We start from the raw sequence: 21,653 nt of genomic DNA on the forward strand, positions 1-21,653 counted from the left end.
CACCCAAGGTTACGCAGTTTCTAAGAGGCAGAAGTCAGAATTCTGTAGGTTCAATGGAGTCCTTCACTCTTTACCTCTGCAGTTAATAGATAGCCACATGTGACTGCCCTTGACACTCACAACCACCTATGATGGTGTTATTATCCCCAGGTGAGGGGACAGGAACCAAGGTAGAATCTTGTCCAAAGTCACATGGATAGTCAAGATATATGATTAGGCAACGTGTAGGAAAGGACAAACTAAAGACACTGTAAATTGCTGAGACTTTTCCCCACATTGCATATTTTCTCAACTTCAAAAGCAAAGAACAGGGATTTCACCCTCTCCATACCCCAATAGTAGTCTAGCCATTCATTTATATTTTGATTGTTTTAATTCAAATTCCCCTAGAAGTCATGGATATTACTTCTTAACTCCTAACCAAGTGCAAGATTATTTATTGTTAGTGGCCCTAGACTTCAAATGCCCTTACAACCCACTGAACTCCCATTGCCCTCTGAGCCCTGAGTCTTTAGGAAGTGATAGTGACTCTGTGAATCTTTGGTTAGCAATTTCCTATGGCTGTCTGAAAGAAAACTTCAGAAGCCTGGCTGAGCTTCAGCAGAACTAGCTGTTAGAGGCTGGAGCAGACCCTCAAAGGCAGACAAGGAAGGCCCCCAGTAGTAGCATGGGGTGGTGTTGATTAATATATTTGGGATATTCACAGATAAGGGGCTTTCTGTTTAAATTGTAACCAGTTTTGACTCTAGAAGATAATTTCTGCATTTACAGATGAAGAATTAGAGATGATGCAAAGTTAAGGGACATTGCTTCATTTTTTATACTCCTAGTTAATGATTGAGCCAGGACTAGTGTTAAATCCCTACCTCCTTAACTTAGTGCTCCAGTGGGATTAAGAGCCAGTGGGACTTTACCACCAAGATTACTGATTTGCTGGGACCTGTCTGGAGGATGGCGGCTGCCTCAGTATTCAGAATGCTTCTAGGACTGGCTCGAAGACCTGGAGCTTTCTTTCTTCAGTGAAACTCTGTAATGTGATGCCACACAGCATTCCCCGACTCACTCACTGAGTGAGCCTAGTATGTGAGGCTCTACATCACACTAAATCCTTTGGACCCGGTAGAGAGTGTGACATGCACAGTCTGCCCTCGTGATAAAACAGACAGTCATAAAACAATTACACTGAGTGTTTAATTACATTTGTGTGACAAATGCTGTGTAGGATAACAATTAGAAACTATGTGAGTAGAACAAGGTCCCTAATCTAAGTCCAAGGTCAAGGAGAACTTCCCTGCGGAAGTGCAATTCAGGCTGATTCCCAAAGGATGAGTAGGAGTTAAGCGAGTGTTACAGACTGAATTGTGTCCACACTTCCCTTCATATGTTGAAGTTTAACCTCAGCACCTCAGAACGTGGCTCTATTTGAAGATAAATTCTTTAAAGAGGGTAAATAAGACAATTAGGGTGGGCCCTAACCCGGTATGACTGGTGTCCTTATAAGAACAGGAAATTTGGACACAGACAAGTACAAAGGGAGGACCATGTGAAGACACAGAGAAGAGACAGCCGTCTATAAGCCCAGGAGACAGGCCTGAGAAGAAACTCCTGCAGACGCCTTGATCTCAGACTATTATCCCCTAGAGTTGTGAGAAAATAAAATTTTTGTTAAGTCACCCAGTCTGTAAGGAGAAGAATAGCATGTTGCCCACATTTATAAAACCAAAATGCTTTTCAAGCTACAGATTTCCAATGACTAACAGAGATTCATGAAATCAAGTCATGCATCAATTTTTTTAAAGATAATAATCTGGGCGTGTCAAATTATGTGTTTATTTATTGATGGCCTAGTGTTCCCCAACGTTACCATTCATGGACCTGCTTCTAAAGTGCTTTGTATGCTCATGGAGTTCTCTTGTCTGGAAGGACCTTTCTCTGCCTTCCTGCCCAAGAAAGTCCATGCATAGTTCAAAATAACTGCAATCTTCCTGCCCATGAAAGTCCAATGCGTAGTTCAAAATAACTGCAATCTTCTGTACATGATACCTTTTGGACCACTCAGGCCCCTCCCTACCTGTCTGTCTGCTTTTACTGACTGTGTATACCAGTGGTTCCCGAATGTTTTTGTCTCAGAACCCCTTACACTTTTAAAAATTATTGAGGGCCGCAAAGAGTTTATATTTATGTGGGTTATCAATATTCACTACAAAGAAGTTAAAATTGAGAATTTTTAAGTATTTATTTAAATTTAAAAAGATATACCTATTACATGTTAACTGAAAAACACATTTTTTAAAAAATAAGGTTTTTTCCAATACTAAAAATTCATGATATTAACATTATTGTATGTATTTCAAATTTGTTTAATATCTGGCTTAATAGGAGACAGCTGTATATTATATTAGCTTCCTAAGGCTGCTGTAACAAATTAGTACTAATTGGATGACTTAAGACAACAAAAATTTTATTCTCTTTACAGTTCTAGAGGTTGGAAGTCTGACATCAAGGAGGCAGCAGGGCCACACTATCTCCAAAGACTCTAACGGACAGTCATGCCTTACCTCTTGTAGCTTCTGGTGACTGTCTGCCTGCATCTTCCCAAGGCCTTCTTTTCTACTTGTCTTTGTGTCTTCATCTGTCTCTTATAGGGACACTTGTCATTGGATTCAGGGTTCACTTGGCTAATCCAAGTGATCTCATCTTGTAATCCTTTTTGGGGCCACCATTCAACTCACTGCAGTCATCGCACATTTTTTAAAAGCATATTTTATTGATTTTGATATTACAGTTGCCCCATTTTTTCTTCCTTTTATTCCCCTCTGTCCTGCACTACACCTCCTACCAGCATTCCTCTCCAATTAGTTCATGTGCATGGGTTGTGCATATAAGAGCTTTGGCTTCTCTATTTCTATTATTCTTAACATCCTCCTGTCTATTTTGTAGCTACCATTTATGTTTCTTATTCCTTGTACCTTTCCTTGCATCCTCTACCCTTTCCCTCCCCACTGATCACCCTCCGTGTGATCTCCATTTCTGTGATCTGTTCCTGTTCTAATAGTTTGCTTAGTTTGCTTTTGTTTTTGTTTTTTTTTTTTTAGGTTCAATTGTTGATAGTTGTGAGTTTGTTGTCATTTAACCACTTATAGTTTTGATCTTCTTTTTCTTAAATAAGTTTCTTCAACATTTGATATAATAAGGGCCTGGTGATGATGAACTCCTTTAACATGACTTTATCTGGGAAGCACTTTATCTGCCCTTCCATTCTAAATGAAAGCTTTGCTGGATAGAGCAATCTTGGATGTAGGTCCTTGCCTTTCATGACTTCGAGTACGTCTTACAAGCTCCTTGTTGCCTGCAAGTTTTCTTTCGAGAAATCAGCTGATAGTCTTATGGGAATGCCTTTGTAGGTAACTGTCTCCTTTTCTCTTGCTCCTTTTAAGATTCTCTTTTTATCTTTAACCTTGGGTAATGTGATTATGGTGTACCTTTGTGTGTGCTTCCTTGGGCCCAACTTCTTTGGACTCTCTGGGCTTCTTGGACTTCCTGGAAGTCTATTTCCTTTGTCAGATTGGGGAAGTTCTCCTTCATTTTTTTTAAAGTTTTTTTTTCTAAAGTTTTAAATTTCTTTCTCTTATCCTTCTTCTCCTGGGCCCCCTATGATTCAGATGTTGGAATGTTTTAAGCTGTCCTGGAGGTTCCTAACCCTCTCCTCATTTTTTTGAATTCTTGTTTCTTCATTCTGTCCTGGTTGAATGTTTATTTCTTTCTTCTGCTTCAAATAATTGATTTGAATCCTAGTTTCCTTCCCTTCACCGTTGGTTCCCTGTATATTTTTCTTTATTTCACTTTTCATAGCCTTAACTTTTTTCCTTTGTTTTGTGACTATACCCAACCATTTGTGTGAGCGTCCTGATTATGAGTATTTTGAACTCTACATCTGATAGGTTGGCCATCTCTTCATCACTTCGTTGTTGTTCTGCAGTTTTGATCTGTTCTTTCATTTGGGCTATATTTCTTTGTCTCCATGCACCTGTTATGTTGTAAGGGGTGAAGCCTTAGGTACTTGCCACAGTGGGGCAACCTAAGTGGCTCTGTTGTGGTGTTGCATGTGGGGGAAAGGTCATAAGGGAACAGTGCCACTTGCTCAGCTCTCTGGAGGCTTTCAGTCACTTCCCCCACTACCCAACAGCAAAGTGAACCCTTCTGGTGCTGATTCCCAGGTCAGTGGGTTTGAGTACACTCTAGGACCCTGTGGGTCTCTCCAACAAACTCAACTGTGAGGCTGGGAGTTTCTCCCATCACCACAATCCCCACAGGTTTTTACATCCTGAGGTTTTGAAGCTTTATTTTCCTGCACTGGAACCCTGGGTTGTGCAGTCTGTCTGACTCCACAGTTGTTCCTCCCTGTTTACCCATGCAAATCTGGGGCTGCCAGCCACCACCTTGCCATATGTCCTCTCCACCTCAACTGCCTGTCTGCCCCTCCTTCCAGTCTGGATGAGTATTTCCTCTTTAAGTCCTTGGTGGTTGGACTTCCATACAGTTTGATTTTCTGGCAGTTCTGGTTGTTTTTTTGTTTTTAAATTTGTTATTGTCCTTCTTTTGGTTGTGCAAGGAGGCAAAGTATATCTACCTATGCCTCCATCTTGGCCAGAAGTTCATCTTACATTTTGAATGGATTATTGATGCATGTATGATTTTGTAACTTCAAGCATTAGTCATTTGGAAAATACTGGTTCACTGATTTAAGAAGATCTTCCAAATGGTGACACATTTCATTTAATAACATTTTTTAAAAATCACATTTGCTAATATCACCAACTGAGTACATTAGAAAAATCAGTGGAGTGAAGTAGTCAAACAGAAGTAAATTTTCCAAAACTCTGTATTTCACTTGTGAGCTTGTATTGGCCAAGTAATACATTGAGTTGTTTTCCTTGATGTGACAGGCTTACTTTGTTCATTTTCAAGAGAATGTCTGCCAAATATCCAAGTATGGCAAATGTCATCATTCGTCAGTCATCCTTTTGAGTAAAAACGGCTTTTTACGTAACAGCTGCAAATTCAGCTTTTAACTTGACCAGTCACACAGCTTTTAACTGTGAGCAGTCATGAGACTGGGATACCAGCAGACGTGCTTTTTGCACACTTTGACTTTGTGATCCAGAATATTAGAAAGAAATGCATTCAAGGGTCAAGATTTTTTAAAAATAATAATTTTTATTGCTTTGTCAAGGACATCCTTAAGTGAACTTGACTTTTTTCTCTTTCTAAACAGCAAGTAAGTAATGGTGAAGAATACAATGACTACTAGTATATCAGTGCCCCTGCCTTGACTCATGTCAGGCACCAGTGTTCTAGCTACTAGTGCTGGTGCTAATGTGAACACAGGAAATAGGGCAAACAACATCTTCATGTTATTGTGGAAACAGTTTGACCCACAGACCCCCTGAAAGGGTCTTAGGGCCTTCCGGGGGTCTGTGAACTATATGTTCAAAACTGCTGGTTTAGAACTAAATCATTATAGACTGATTAATTTTTAATATATGTATAGTTTTTAAAATTAAAGAATAGTTGACATACAATATTATATTAGTTTCAAGTCTATAACATAGTAATTCAACATTTATATACCTTATGTAATGGTCACCATGGGAAGTCTAATAACCATCTGTCACCATATAAAGTTATCATGATATTATTGACTATATTCCCTATGCTGTACATTACATCCTCATGACTTACTTATTTTAGTCACCTCTTAATCCCCTTCACCTTTTTCACCCATCCCCACCCCCACCACCTCCCTTTTGGCAACCATCAGTTTGTTCTGTGTCTATGAGGTGTATTTTTAATCTCATTAATAGGAGTATCTCCTACTTATTTTATTTAAAATAAAACAAATAGCACAGGAGGGGTTATAATGAAAAGCAACAGTCTCCCACCTCACCATTCCTCTGAATCAACTACTGTCTTAAGGGGAAAAGGTATTTACTTATAGAAAATTTTAAACATACAATATATAGTCTTAATAGTATAATTAGTCTCCATAACACATAGCCCAGTTTCAAGGTGATGTTTCCAGCAGTTATCTACCTATTGCTAAATCTTATTCAGCTGTTCACCTCCTTCCCCACCACCAATTAGGAAGCAAATCTGGGACATCAGGTCATTTCATCCATGAATATTTTAGTATTTTCTTTAAAATATAGACTTTTAAAAACAATAAAATGACATCATACCAAAAAACAAACCCCACAATGATTTCTTAAGGTCATTAGATACCCAATCAAGTTTATATTTTCCCAATTGACTCATAATTTTTTCAGTTTACTTCAATTAAGATCCAAACAATATCCATATATTACAATTGGTGGTTAATATGTCTTTTTAAGTCTTTTAATTTATATGTTTCCTGCCTTTTTTCAATTATAATTTACATAATGAAGAAACAAGGTCATTTGTCCTATAGAATTTCCCACTTAATTTTGCTGATTGCATCCCTGAAATATTATTTATCATGTACATCTGGCTGCTGTATTTCTTATAAATTGGAAGTTAGAGCTAGAAACTTGATGAGATTTGGGTTCAAATTTTTTTGGTAGGAGTACTTCGTAAGTGATGGTGTTTTCTACTAGGAGGCATAAAATATTTGGCTGGCTCTCCTTTTATAAGGTGAGTAGCCATTGATGATCATCGCCTAGATGTATTAATTTATTAGAGGTTGTAAAACAGTGGTACTCTAATTCTCATTAGAGAATGAGAATTAGAGAATTTATTATGAGAATTTATTTTTTAGCTAGAATTCTTCTGTAAAGAGACACTTCCCCTCAGTGACTATTTGGTTACCTTGGGGTACAGTTTGTATTGGAAATGAAGGATAAAGGCTTGATTCTTACTCTTTATTTATTAGTTTTCAAAAATCCATAGGTTTGTTTTATACTTTTTTAGTACTTTGTAAACTGCTGGATTTAACATTCAGTGTGTTTCAGTTCACCAGTCATTATTTTTTATGCTCAATTTTCCCATGTTTGCTTAACTCTTTGAGATGGCCTCTGAAGCCTTTGACATGACTCTAGTAGTCCTTGGTATTATACCAGAAAGTGAGGAAATCAAGGCATTGCAGACTGATTTTATGCATTTCCTGCCCCAGATTCGCAATCAGCCAATTTTACAAGGATCCCAGTTCATTTTAGTGGGACATATTTAGAGACCACTAGCTAGGTGTTGGTGGTGCTCATATTCACTGGGATAGTCATAGATTTTAGGTCTTTTCTGTACCAGAGCTAGCTAATACACATATATGTATTCTTGAGAGGTAAAATAAAAATATGTATTCATAATGTTTCTTACAACTGAAATTCTCTGTAAATGACTTTAGATGTTTCATCATCTCTATGTTTCTATTATTTTGTTATTAAAAGAAGGAAATTATTGTGATGCAAATTTGGTATGATTGGAGAAAAATTACAAAATTATAAACAGAGCTTGAGAATATTTTAATTAGGTAAAAGGTGAACCTACAATAAAATCATGGAAAATAAATTTATATGAATGAAACTTGTAGTGCTGAGCTCTGGGACCCAAACTGGAAAAAAGCCAAAAAACTTTGTCTGTTTATGGCATAGTCTATTGAATCATGAAAATATGGTAGAAAATAATTTCCCTCCTTAGCATACAAAAGAATGCATAAAAATGTTCTTGTAATCTGTCTCCACTAATGGAATCAGATTTAAACAGCATTTTAAAAGAAATATCGGTAATCATGGATTAAAAGTTACTGACTATATCATATAAGTCATTTTAAACAAATTTAAACCCAAAGGGCTATTCTAAATTCCAGTGTCAAATAAAAGTACTCAGCATCTTATTAATAAGATCATTTTTCTGCATATAAGATTAATATAAAAGAACTGACTTTTGAGAGTTGAGAAAAGAATTCAATTGGATGTCAAAGTCAATTATTTTATTTCCTGTCTAAGATGAACAACCTCTAATTGTTGTTTATCAAATTTTATTTTCTCTGGCCCACTGCTATTTAAGGCTTGAGTGTAACTATGTCATAGGTTACTAATTGTTATACAGTTGGGTCCCTTCATTGTCACACTCAATATTTGTGTAAACCAACATGCACGCAAGCAAAATATATATACGAATTAAATAAGATATAAAAGAACCATATTGGAATTTGAGGTACAGAAAAATCACATTAAAATTGTATTTTTCAGAAGTCTTTTTGAAATTTTCAGGCTCCTTTATATTTTAGCAAATGTACAGTCCTATTACTGTATTCAAACTTTTATTGTGTTTCTTTTCTTTTTTTTATCCTCACTTGAAGACTTGCTTATTGATCTTAGAGAGAGGGGAAAGGAGGGAGAGAGAGAGAGGGAGAGAAACATCAATGTGAGAGAGAAACATCTATTGGTTGCCTCTTGCATGGCCCCAACTAAGGACCAGGGACCAAACCCACAACCTAAGTATGTGTCTGGACCAGAAGTCAAATCTGCTACCTTTTGTTTATGGGGTGGCACTTCTACCAACTGAGCCACACTGTCCAGGGCTGTTGTGTTTCTTTTTTATAGTTCCCTTGTTTGTTTGTTTGTTTGTTTATCTGAAAGTTTATTAATTTATTTTAAAACTTTGATTTAATTCCAACCACTTGAAGCCATCTTGCTTTCAAACCTAATTCTATCATTTACATTCATTGAATGCCTATTACATGCTATATAAATATTTAAATTTTTGTTGGCTTTATTGGGGTGACATTGGTTAACAAAATTATATAGATTTCAGATGTGCAACTCCATAATATACCATCTGTGTATTGTCTTGTGTTCACCACCCAAAGTCAAGTCTCCTTTCAATTCCCCTTGTTACTATGTCTTTAATTGTGTGTTGTGTTCGTACTTCAACTTCAACTTCATTTCTTAATATCACTTCTTCAGCACAGTGAAATCACATTTATTTGTAAACATTGCCAGCCATCTTAAAATTCCAGGCACAAAGTCTGAAAAAAACAGTGCAAGTTTTACATTAACCTGCTCAAGAATATTAGAAAATCTTTTTCTTGGAAACTCACTGACCTTTCAAAGCCATTTTATTATGCAGAATTAAACTGTTTACAGAGAAGTAACACAGTATAGTAGTTAAGACGATGGACTCTGGAACCCCAAAGTAACTGGGTTCTAATCTGAACCTAACCAGTCGACACTGAGCAATTTTCTTCCTCTGTAAAATAGAGATGGTAACTGTACATATTCATGGACTTATTGTGAGGATCAATATACACATACAAAGCTCTGGGAGAGTGTGGCCTGTAGCTGTTATGTAAGTGTTAGCTATTATTATTATTATTATTATTATTATTATTATTATAACGCATAATGTTAGGAATATTAGCAATTAGTATGAAGGATATAAATAGTTCTAGTCATTTTATATTAGTGTTCAGAGTATTTTATAACAATTTCATCAGGAAATGATAAGTGATTTTCAAAGGGTTTTAGATATGTCAGTGTCAAATATATTCCCAGAAAAACACATTTCCAGTTTTATAATAAAGCCAAATGGATTCATATGTAGAAATTCATTTGTGTGGTGTGTGTGCAGTCTTTATTTCAAATCATTCTTAAAATGCCATTGGGTTATTCCTTAAGACAAGAGCAAAGATCACCCCGGACAGAAACTTAGGAACTATGTACAGAACTTTACAGAACAGAGGGCAGCACTTTAGCTGAAACCTGACTGCTGACCAGAGAATGGAGTCCTGAGTGGGCTCAGCCAACAAAGGAAAATTAGTCAGGAAAAGGAAGGTGCCCATCTGGCTCAAACTTCAGCCGTCATCAGGGCAAGTCTTGTGATGGTCACAGACTGAGGCTCTGTTCTTGCAAGGTTCAAGTACAGCATGAGGTCCATGTATCCGTCTGTTTGGCTATGTCCCTGACCGAAGTACCATTAGGGCAGTGCCACTCAAATTCCTGACTGCAAAATCCCACAGAGAAAAGTCCCAAACTGAAGATCCTCTGGAAATCACATCAGTGGCAAAGTGGTGGACGCCCCTAAACCAATGATCTCTCATGTTTTCTGGGATTTCAGGAGCTTCATTTGACAAGCCACCCACTAGAAACTATAGCAGCACCTTCACGTTCCCAGAAATCTATTTTACCTTCACCTTTTTCCTTCAACAAATATTGAGGTGTCTGATCTGTGTAAGTGTTTTCTAGAGATCCTGAGAGTAGTAAGATGAATCACATATGGATCTTGCCGACAATTACTGGCTAATATAGGACACATAACTAAGTAGCTCTGAGGTGCAGATAAAGTGTTCAGAGGAGCATACAGGGAAGAGAGTATTTTCCACAAAAACAATGAGAAAAAATTCTTGGAGGAGCTTGTATTTGAAGAATGCCTTGAAAGACCAGCAGGACTTATGTTTGTAGAAGAGGGAGGCTCTGAATTGCATGCTGGGAAGTCAGGTTTTGTGATGGTCTGGATTCAGAGGATCTAGGAGGCTGGGCTGATTAGATCTTATCAGTCAGCAGGGTATTAAGGTTTTTTTTTTTATATAAAGGTGAAATTCACAGACATAAAATTAACCATTTTAAAGTGAATAATTCGGTGTCATTGAATACATTTACAATGTTCTGCCACCACTACTATCTAGTTCCAAAAATTTTCATCACTCCCAAATTAAACCCTTTTCCATTAAGAAGTTAATCCCCGTTCCCTCATCTCTCTAGCTCCTGGAAACTGCCAATCTGCTTTCTGTTTTTATAGATCTACCTATTTTCAATATTTCATATAAGTGAATTTATTCAGGATGTGACCTCTCTCATATTCACTTTCTTTACTTGGCATGTTTTCAAGGTTGATCCACATTGTATCATGAATTAGTATTTCTTTGCTTTTTATGGATGAATAATATTCCTTCAAATATGTATACCACAATTTGTTTATCCACTCATCCGTTGATGGACATTTGGTTGCTTCCATCTTTTGGGCTATTGTGAATAGTGCTGCTATTAACATGTATATGTAAGTACTTATTTGGGTACCTGTTTTCAGTTCTTTTAGGTATATGTCTAGATGTAAAATTGCTGGATCATATGGTAATACTATGTTTAACTTTTGAAGGAACTGTCAAACTTTTCCACAGTAGCTTCACCATTTTACATTCCCATCAACAATGTATGAGGGCTCCAATTTCTCCACATCCTCACCAATACTTTATTTCTACTTTTTGGATTATTGCCATCTTAATGCAGTCCTGTAAACTTTGAATAAAGACAGCTTTTCTTCTTCCTTTCTACTCTGATTCTTTTCGTTCTTTTTCTTGTCTAATTACCCTGGCTAGAAACCCTCAGACATTGTTGACTAGAAATAATGAGATGTCCTTTTCTTGTTCTAACTTTAAGTGAAAACTTTCAGTCTTTCAATACGAAGTATGATATTAGCTGTATGATTTTTGTAGATGCCCTTTATCAGGTTGAGGGGGTTCCCTTCTAGTACCAGTTTGCTGAGAATTGTTTTTGATTGGGAATGGAAATTGGATTTCATCAAGTATTATTTATGTGTCTATTGAGGTAATTGCATAGTTTATCTGTTTTAGTTTGTTTACACATGAATTATATTGAATAATTTTTAATGTCCAACCAAACTTGCATTGGGTAAACCACACTTGGTCATGATGTAGTACCGTTTTTATGTATTTTTGGTTTCAACTTTCTCAAATTTTGTTTAGAATTTTTGCCATCTATGTTCATGAGATATATTAGTTTGGATTTATTTTCTTATAATATCTTTGTTTTTATTGTTAAGATAATGCTGGCCTCATGGAGTGAATTGGGCAGTATTTTCTCCTCCAATTTTTGGGAAAATTTCTATATATTTGATTATCATTTTCTCCTTAAATGTTTGGTAGAATTTACCAGTGAAGCCCCATGGTATTGAAATTTTCCCTGAGAGAAGATTTTTAAGTACAAAGACAATTTCTTGAATAAATATCATGATATTAGATTTATCTATTTGTTTAATTTTTTTTGAGTGAGCTTTGGCAGTTTTTGTCTCTCAAGGAATTTGTACATTTTATCTAAGTTGTTGGATTTATTGGCATGTAATTGGTCATAATGTTCCCTTATTATTTTTAATGTCTGTAGGATCTGAAGTAATACCACGTCTCTCATCCCTGAATTGGTACTCTGTGTCCATTTTTTGTGCTATTCAGTCTGGTTTATTAATTTATTGATTTTTTAAAAATCAACCTTTGGTTTCATTGATTTTTATGTTTTCTCTTTCATTGATTTGTACTCTGATCTTTATGACTGCCTTTCTTAGGATTATTTTAGCCCAGTTCGCTTTTCTTTTTCATGTTTTATAAGGTGGAAGCTGGGGTCATTGATTTGAGACCTTTGGGTGTTACCTCCTAAGTGCTTTAGTGCCCTTCAAAATTTTGATATGTTGTTTTCATTTTCATTCACTGCAAGATATTTTCTGACTTTCCTTTTGATTTCTCCTTGGACCCATGGATTACTTGAAATTGTATATTTTGATTCCAAATATTTGGAATTATTCCAGATGTCTTTTTGTTATTGTAGTTGGGGGACATACAGTTTGACTTTGTATAACTTCAATCCTTATAAATTTATTGAAGCTCATTTCATGGCCTAGTGTGTGGTCCATCTTGGTAAATGTCTGGTGTGCACTTCTAAAAAGCGTATATTTTTCTGTCTTGGAGTGATCTGTAAATGTCAGTTAGGTTAAGATGGTTAATAGTGTTGTTTAGGTCTTCTATATCTGCTATTTTCTGAATGCCTGTGTACCCACACCCACCCTCAAATTTATGTGTTGAAATCCTAACCTCCAAAGGTGACAGTGGTATTAGTAGGTAGGGCCTTTGGGAGGTGATTAGGTCATGAAGGTGGGACCCTTATAAATGGGATTAGTATTCTTATAGAAGAAATCCCACAGAACTCCCTATCCCTTCTACCATGTAAGGACCCAGATGCTAGGTATGAGCCAGAGAGAGGGTCCTCACTCAACTATGCTGGTACCCTGATCTCAGACTTACAGTCTCCAGAACTGTGAGAATTAAATTTCTGTTGCTTATAAGCTACCCAGTCTGTTTTTTCATATAGCAGTCGGAATCAACTAAGACAATATCCTTGCTGATTTTCTTATTACTTGTGCTATATTATGAGAGGGTTTTTGAAACCTCTGCCTATAACTGTGGATGTGCCTATTTTTCCTTCAAGTTGTTTCAGTTTTTGTTCATGTCTTTTGAAGCTCTATTATAAGCTGCACAAATGTTCTTTACATCTTTAAGGTGAATTGTTGTCTTCATAATTATGAAATGACTTTCTTTTCCTGGTAAAAGTATTTTCTCTGAAATCTACTTTGTATGATATTAATATAACTATTCTAGCTTTCTTTTGACTAGTGTTATCATGGTACAATATATCTTTTTTCATCCTTTAACTTTTTTTTATCCTCACTTGAGGAATTTTTTCATTGAATTTAGCGAGCAAAGGAGGGGAGAGAGAAAAATACTGATATGAAAAGCAAGCAGTGATTGGTTGCCTTCCATTCACACCCAGACCAGGGACTGAACCTGCAACCTAATCATGTACCCTGACTGGGAATCGAACCCCTAACTTTTCAGCTATGGGATGATGCTCCAACCAGCTGAGCCACATTAGCCAGTCTCTCTCTCTCTCTCTCTTTTTTTTTTAACCTATTTGTATCTTCAATTTGAAGTATAGTTTTTTTTAGAGTCAACATATAGTCGGGTGTTTTATTTGTACATTATGAAAAGTTTTAATTGGGATGTGTTGCGGTTTAATGTTATTATTATTAGTTAAGTTTATGTCTGTCATCTTGCTGTTTGTTTTCAATTTGTCTTATCTGTTCTTTGTGTCCTTTTTTCTCTTTTTCCACCTTATTTTGGATTGAGCATTATGATTCCATTTTCCTTTGTTGGCTTATTAGTTACACCTCCTTTCCCGCACTTATGATAATGGTTGTTTTAGCATTTAAGTACACATTTTTCATTTAGTCTATTTTCTACCTAAAATTGTCTTTCTTTAATTGAATTATACCACATCACTTACAGGATGCTTATACTTAATTGGAGAATACACTTTACTATAAAATGTCTTTCTCCTCCCAGCTGTTATGTTATTGTTGTAATTCATTTACTTATACATAAAACCCACAATAAATTGTGTTTAAAGTTATCTTTTAAATCAACAACATATATTTTCCTCTGTTGTTACTATTTCCAGTGTTCTTCATTCCCAGTGTACATCTACATTTCTAGGTATCTGGAGTCGTTTTCCTCCTGTCTGGTGGACTTCCTTTAGTATATCTTGTAGTGTGAGCCTGCTGGTTGTGAACTCTTTCAGCTTTGGTACATCTGAAAAAAATTTTTTTTGTTGCCTTCAGTTTTGAAAGATATTTTTGCTGGATATAGAGTTTCAGTTTAAATATTATTTCTTCTGTACTTCAAAGGTATTGCTCCCCTGTATTTTTCTTGCACTATTTCTGACAAGAAATCTGCTGTCATCTCTACCTTCATTTCTCTATACAGAGCATATCTTTTTTCCTCTGGCTGCTATTAAGCTTTTTGCTTTGTGACTGTTTCCTAGTAATTTCATTATGAAATGTCTTGGTGGAGTTTTCTCCTTGTGGGTTTATAATATTCTTCAAATTTTGCAAAGGACCAGTCATATTTCTTCAGGTGTCTTTTCTGATCTTTTCCCTGAACCCCACTTTCTAAATGCATTCAGAAGGTTTGTTCTTTCCCTGACCTTGGGTAATTTCCTCACGTGCATGCATTGATCAGTACTGTTGAATCTTAAGGAAGGCCCCCTGCAGATCTCCAGGATGTTCTCTGCTGTTATCTTGTCTCCTGTATCTCTTGTTAACTCTAACCATCTTGTTCTCCTGAACTCACAGCTTTATACCCTCAATTTAGGGAATCTGCTGGGCTCCCCTGTCAGCTCCCTTGTGGGCTGTCCTGTGCCATGGCCTGTAAGTTTTCTGAAGGTAATAAGCTGGGATATACCTTGTTCATTTCCCATATTTGAGGGGTCACTTTTCTTCACTAATATCCAGTGTCTTGAAGACTGTCGTCTTATGTATTTAGTTTGGCTTCTTTTTGTTGCTGTCATTGGTTTGGGTGTGAAGGTACATAGGGTCCTTGTTACTCCATCTTGGGTGGATTCAGAAGTCTTCCCAAAGCTCTTTTCTTAATAGTCTCCTCACATTTTGAGGAGAGGAAGAGGAAAGTTCTAAGGGTGTATAATCAAGTGTTTCTGGTACAACCACTCTTTAAAATGAAGTGTAACTTGTTTAGTCTGCCTATTTAATACTTCTTAAGTCTCCAGAATAATATAAAGGTTTGCTTTAAGTAGTGATTTATGGATTGTTTGGGCCAGACTTCAGAGCTCTGGGCTTCCTTTAAACATGCCAGTGATATTTTCAAAACACAAGGGGCTGTTGATAGATTGCAAATCAGTTTTCACTCTTGCTTGGTAGTGATTCTGTAAACTTGGTTCTGCTTATACTTCTGTTCATCTGGGTAAAGTTTCAGTTAAGGAAATTGACTGTTTAAAGATTATAATAATATGTAGGATGCCCTAACATAGGCAGTTTACTGTAGTTTGAGGGCTTATTTCTGGAACACTAAAAACCTTTTTCAAAAATTTGTTTTATGAGTTTATTTGAGCCAAACTGACAACAATTGCTAGGAAGCAAAATCTCAACAGATTGAGAAAATGCTTAAGAGAATAGCAGTTTTTCGCCTTATTCTATACATTACAATCAAAGGAGGAAGTGTAAGGGGGTTACATAGAAAGCAAAGTGAAGAACTCAGAGATTGGTTAAAAAGTAAAACAAATAGACTCATGCTTCTTTTACACAGATGGACATAGGATAGCTAACAGTTAACAATTCACATGATGAGCATGAGGATGAGGGGATCTGTGGTCTCTGGTCTGGTTCAGTGGTTGTTGTGGTTGTGCCTTGAGGTATCTGGAAAACAGGAAATTACTTTGATATTCCAAAGGTATGTTATCAGATATGTTATCATAGACACAAAAAGAGACAACAGACAGTTTCAGTTTAGGTAAACACTGACCTTTGTTAGAGGAAAATACCAGCCTAGAACATGTCTGCCTGCCATGAGCTGCTTTTACTTGGAAAGTATTAATTTCAGACCATCCTATGTGGCTACTTTAGGTCTCTGAGATTGTAAGGCCATATGTAGGCCTTCTCTGTCAGGTTTAGTATATGGCCTCTTTTTCATCCACACTTTCCACTTTTGGTCATAAATCAGTCCAAAGGTTGCACTGACAACCAACCTTTTGGCTGGGTAATGTGGTCCCATGGTGCTAGGAAGGCTCATTTCTAGGAAGTCATAGTGTCAGCACTTGTCTTGCTGAGTAACAGACCATTGAGGATGGGGCAAGACCATAACCTTGGATGGAAGTCAGGGTTGAATTTTTCTCAAAAGGGAAAATCAGGTAAATGGGATGGACCTTCATAAAGAAAAACACTTGATTATTTCTAACCTATGAGCTGTCATGATCTAGGATTTGCTGTCTGTCTCACTTCTCTGTATTTTGCATCTTACTTGTAGTTGGAGGGCACACCATACACCTTTCCAGTCTTTATAATCTGACCGTGAGATATGTTCCCATTTATGTGGTTCATCTACTTCCCATTGGACATACTCAAGTACTGTTCATTATTAATTTGATTCCCACTAACTGTACAATGGGAAGCTGTAACTTTAAGATTTATTTGGAGCCAAGGTTGTAAGAATGCAATGTTGTAAATTACAGTTACCATCTATAATTCTAGCATCTATAATTCTAGTAGGACAGTATGAGTTTCATAAGTAAATTTTTTTGTGCTTCAGCAGCAGTTATATAGGGCCATGTTTTTATAGCTATTTCAGCTTCTATCTGAATTTGTATAGTTAGTAGTCCTTGTTGGGTTAGGGGTTGAGCACATTCCCATAATTAGGTTCTAGTGTTCATACATAAATTTTTGCTCAATATTCTTTTTCCACTAACTTTCTACAATTTCTTTTGTTCTTAGTTTGTCTCCTTGTACTCATTCAGAAATTATCAACTTATAAGACACACTATTTCCTTTGAACTTCTAAGTATATACATCTTTCCTAACTTTTGCAATTACATTTCTTCTAAATTTCAAAAGAGAAACCATAAAAAAGGGAATTACAGTATACCTTCAGTGATTATTAACAGTTGGTCATATACAAAAAGTTTGAGAAGATCCCAAAGAACTAGTATAATTATTATTATTAATATTAGCAGACAGGTACCTAAAGACAATCCAACTAATAAAGTTCAGTACCAATTTGTAAGCATACAGGCCTTGTCAGTATCTTAGGCAGGCCTTCTGTCTCTGATATCAAAGGCTTCTCATCCTCAACAAGCCTTTCATCACTGCTGTAGGTGGAGGCACTTGTCAGAGACAGGGGCAGATGTCCATTCACAGTTAGGCACCCGATAAGCTCATTTCCAATGATGCTGGAGAGAGTCTTTAATTAATGCCTTTTCCAATGGACAAAAATTTCCTGGTTGTAAGTCAGGGTCTTTGAAATCTTTGTCTCCTGGGAATGCACTGTGAAATGAATGTTACTAATTTATCACTTCCTATAAGCTGGTTAATGAGTCCTTGATAATAATGCCTCCTTTTAGTAAAATTGTCCTTTCGTCTAGATTCATAGGGTGGCTGGTGACTATTTCATAAGAAGAAAGGCTGTGTTTACTGAAATAAGTAGATCTTAGGCTGAGGAACAGTATAGGGAGAGCTTTTGGCCAAAGGAGATTAAACGCTTCTGAAAATTTACCTATTTGAGTATGATGAGAATTCAATGGAGACTCAACAGAATGAGGAACATAAATAGGGAAGAGTCCATAGCTGTCTTTTCTATTTGCTTATACATGTCCATAAAGTAGCCCTAGTATATAAAGGACCTTCATAATTTCCCCTTTTTATGGTCATTTTAATTTCTCCTAAACTATTAGTAAAGAGAAGGAGAAACACCCTCTCATAGTTTTCAGAGCAGCCCTATACATGTTTCTGTTTCTTTTCTCTAAGTCCCATATCAGTTTCCTATAAGCCTTATTAAGGTGACTCAGCTTTCTACAGTAAAAAAGACTCGTCTACAAGAGTTCCCAGCAAACCCCATTCAGTAATTCTTTTACTTTTGCTCCCAGAAACCAGTAGGTATATTACTTGGAATAGCTCAGAATATCCAGGGTCACATGTTCTAACAGTTAAGCTAAATTCCTTTGTGAATCCATCAGGGTCCTGGAGAAAGTAGGGGAAAACGCTAGGTAGATTCTTTAATTCTGTTCTAGTCTGAGGAATGTATATAATTGTTTGTTCCCCTCTGTCTGAGCTGGCTTTTCTCCAAAGGAAGCTGCCAGAATTTCTGTTTGTTTTCCCCCCTAGTTTGTCCTGGTCTGGTGTTCCATTCATAGTGTTCCCTATGTGGGTAGGGAGCTGTGGTGGAGGAGGCGAGAAGAGAAAGAGGGAGGAGGAAAGGAGCCTAAGTACAGACAACAAAGTAAGTAGTACAGGGGGGTAGTTAGAGGCGAGGGAAAAGTGGGGTGTCAGCATTGAACAGCCTCAGAAGTCTTCCTTAGTTCAGAGACAGGCTCTAAAAGTTCTTATTACTTCTTTGAGCAAAGAGAAGTTAATCTGTTCTTCTAAAAGCTTCTAATTTCCAATCAAGACATACTTCCTATTCATTCAGCTTGCTTATTTTAGAGTTGGCATTTTCTAATTTTCCATGCAAAAATTAATTTAGGCGCCAAAAAACTTCCTTCATTTTAGCCATCTTAAGTTTATATTTCTGGTTAAATTTTCCTGTTTCTGTAAGTACTTATAAATAAAGGCTTTCTACTTATTGTATATCTGCAGGAGTAGTAATGGGGGCTGGGGATGGGAGTTTGGGGCCTTGGAGGCATGATTTCTTATGTTAATTTTAGTGAGATCTGCGGAGTCTGAAAATATTTCTAGGGATAGTATATAGTGGGTTGAGGTGTGCTACTTATGGGTTGAGCTCCAAGAGTCTGTCACCTCCTGAGTCACATTCAACCTTCTTGCATGTCTGTTTCTCTCCCTGGCTGTCTAATACAGCCATGAGGCTAGAGTGCTAAGTAACCAACCATTTACGCGTGTCCTGGACAAGTCAACTAATGAATTACAGTTGGAATTCCCTATGGGCATCCTGCATGTTGTGGGGGATGCCCCTGACACCTCTACAAAGATTTTTAGTCACGTAAGAATACCGGAGATTTCGGCTAGTGGGAGAAAATGCTCCTTATCTTTATAGCCGAACTAGTTCAGGCCCCCATTTATCCAGTGAAAGGTTTATGTTCAGACTCTCAGAAAGCAATTCCAATTGAAAAGCCAAAGTTAGAAACCAGCCACCCATTTTTTTCCTTCTGTCCTTCTTTAGCCTGGATTCTCTCAAATTGTAACCTTTAGTTCCACCTCAAGGACTCTAAAAAACAGCTCAAGATCACCCTGGCTGGTGTGGCTCAAAAATAAAATCTTTTAAAAAAATACCTTAAAACAGAGAGGTCCAGAATTCCAAGGGAAATTCTCCTAAGTCCACCTGATGCAAAACAAGGAGCCAGTTGGGCACAGTGGGCCGCTGCTGGTACCAAGCACAGGTCCAGGTCCAGTTCTGCAAGATGGTCCTGGGTGACTTCTATGGAACCCTGCCACCCTATGCCAAGTAAATGTCAATGTAAGAAATGCCCACCCTGGCTCAGCTGTTTGTTGCAGGTTCAATCCCCATTCAAGGCGCATGTTAGATCCTCAGTTGGGGTGAATATGGGAGGCAACTGATTGATGTCTCACTCTCTCATCAATAAAAAAACATGTCCTCAGATGAGGATTTTTAAAAAAATGTCTGAACCTATAAAAACTTTTTATGAGTTTATTTGAGCCAAACTGATGACAATTGCCAAAAAACAAAATCTCAACAGATTGAGAAAATGCTCCCAACTAAAATCTTTTCTGTTCAACTCCAAGCTGTGCTATATGATTCTTGTTTATTTCATTCTTCAGAATTTATTTGAAATTCGAAGTGAAACTCCTACAATCTTATTTTCATGAAAAAAAAAAAAGAACAGCATTTTAATTATAGCAAGGGAAAGAGTTTAAGGAAAGTACAAAATAATTATATACTTGTGAATTTATTTTTAAGTACTTACTATGGGATTATCACTTGTTTGGGCAATGGGGGACAAAGAATAAGTAGGTTACTTTTTATTTTTTATTCATTTCCATGAATGTCAAAGATTTGGCCTTCTAAACAAGTCTTATTTAATGCTAATTTATTTTCCCCTTTCTTGAATCAGTCACATATAACTGTCCATCAGAGCTTTGGCTGGCATGAAGTAACTAGTGTTACTTCAATGTCATATAATTTCAGACAAAAACAGAGAATCTTACTATTATAGGTAACTTAATTATAGGTGAGTATATAAATTTTTTAGGCCTTTTAAGATATTGAAAGTAGCTTTTTTATTCTGTATTGATTGGGGCCTGGGACATCCAGTAAGTAGCTTACACTTTAGTTTGGAAATAAATATTATAAATAACAGAGAATACAAAACAAGGTCAAGTATCCATTGAGTAGTATAGATCCTAAGTATTGTAGCATTATATTGCATAGCTAGGACCCTGAGCTAAACTATTGTAATCTGGACAGGTAGCTAGAACTGAGGAGAGGTATTCTGAGCTGGGTAGCAGTTGGGTGTAAATGTTCTGTAGTGGGAATGTTGGTTGTCTGTTGTGGATACTGTACAGTGAGGAGACAGTCTGTCCCATAGATATGTACATAGAGAATAGTTGGAGATTAGGTGGGAAAGGTAGGTGAGGGTAAGAGCCAAGATCCTGAGTTTTTTTTTAATTTGTACTTTATACAGAGATGGCAATGAAAATGTGAAGGGTCATTGAAGAGTCTGTAATACAGAAATCCAAGGACCTGGCAACTAAATGTGAGGATTGAGGGAGAAGAAGAGCCAAGGACAAGAGTGTTGAGCTAGGACAAGAGTGTTGTTGTTATTAAAAATAGAAAAACCAGAAAGGAGAGCTGCCAGAATGAAGTGATGCCAGAAATCTCTGATGCTTTTTCTAAAAATCTCCAATTTCTCTGTATGGCTCCTAACTGGACAGTGCTTTCCCTATAGTACTGTGGAGTCTGGCAGGATGAAATGTAGTTTGGAAGGACATTTAGAGATCATGAAGTCACGTGGCCTAATCTCTTTATTCTACATATGATAAGGAAATTGAGGGCTTCAGATTTTGTGACTTCCCTTAAGGTCACACAGCCAGACTGGCCTGTTAGTACTATTTTCTGAAGTTCTTGTGGCAAAAGTTATTATGTAATAATCCTGCTTGTTAGCAAAGTGACCTTTGTGTTTCCCCTCCATAATTAAATTAGCTATTGACTTGATTCCTCAGAAAGTTTTTTACTTCCCAAAATCAAATATATTAATGGTTAAAAACAATTCCTAATGAGCGGTCGGACTTTTCCCCCTTTACCCCGTACATGCATGTAGTCACAAAGTCTTTTAGTGCACACGGCATTAATGCCCATCTCG

General features: G+C 36.8%; 1 protein-coding gene across 2 annotated transcripts in view; it reads left to right on the forward strand.

Moving 5' to 3' along the window:
- The window catches only part of SGK3 (serum/glucocorticoid regulated kinase family member 3), a 115,893-nt gene that overhangs the window by 37,709 nt on the left and 56,531 nt on the right, over positions 1-21,653 (forward strand). The window lies entirely within an intron of this gene.

Source organism: Sturnira hondurensis, unplaced genomic scaffold, assembly GCF_014824575.4.
Source record: "Sturnira hondurensis isolate 20B ecotype Veracruz unplaced genomic scaffold, ASM1482457v3 Scaffold0010128, whole genome shotgun sequence".
In the NCBI taxonomy this organism is placed as follows: Eukaryota; Metazoa; Chordata; class Mammalia; order Chiroptera; family Phyllostomidae; genus Sturnira; species Sturnira hondurensis.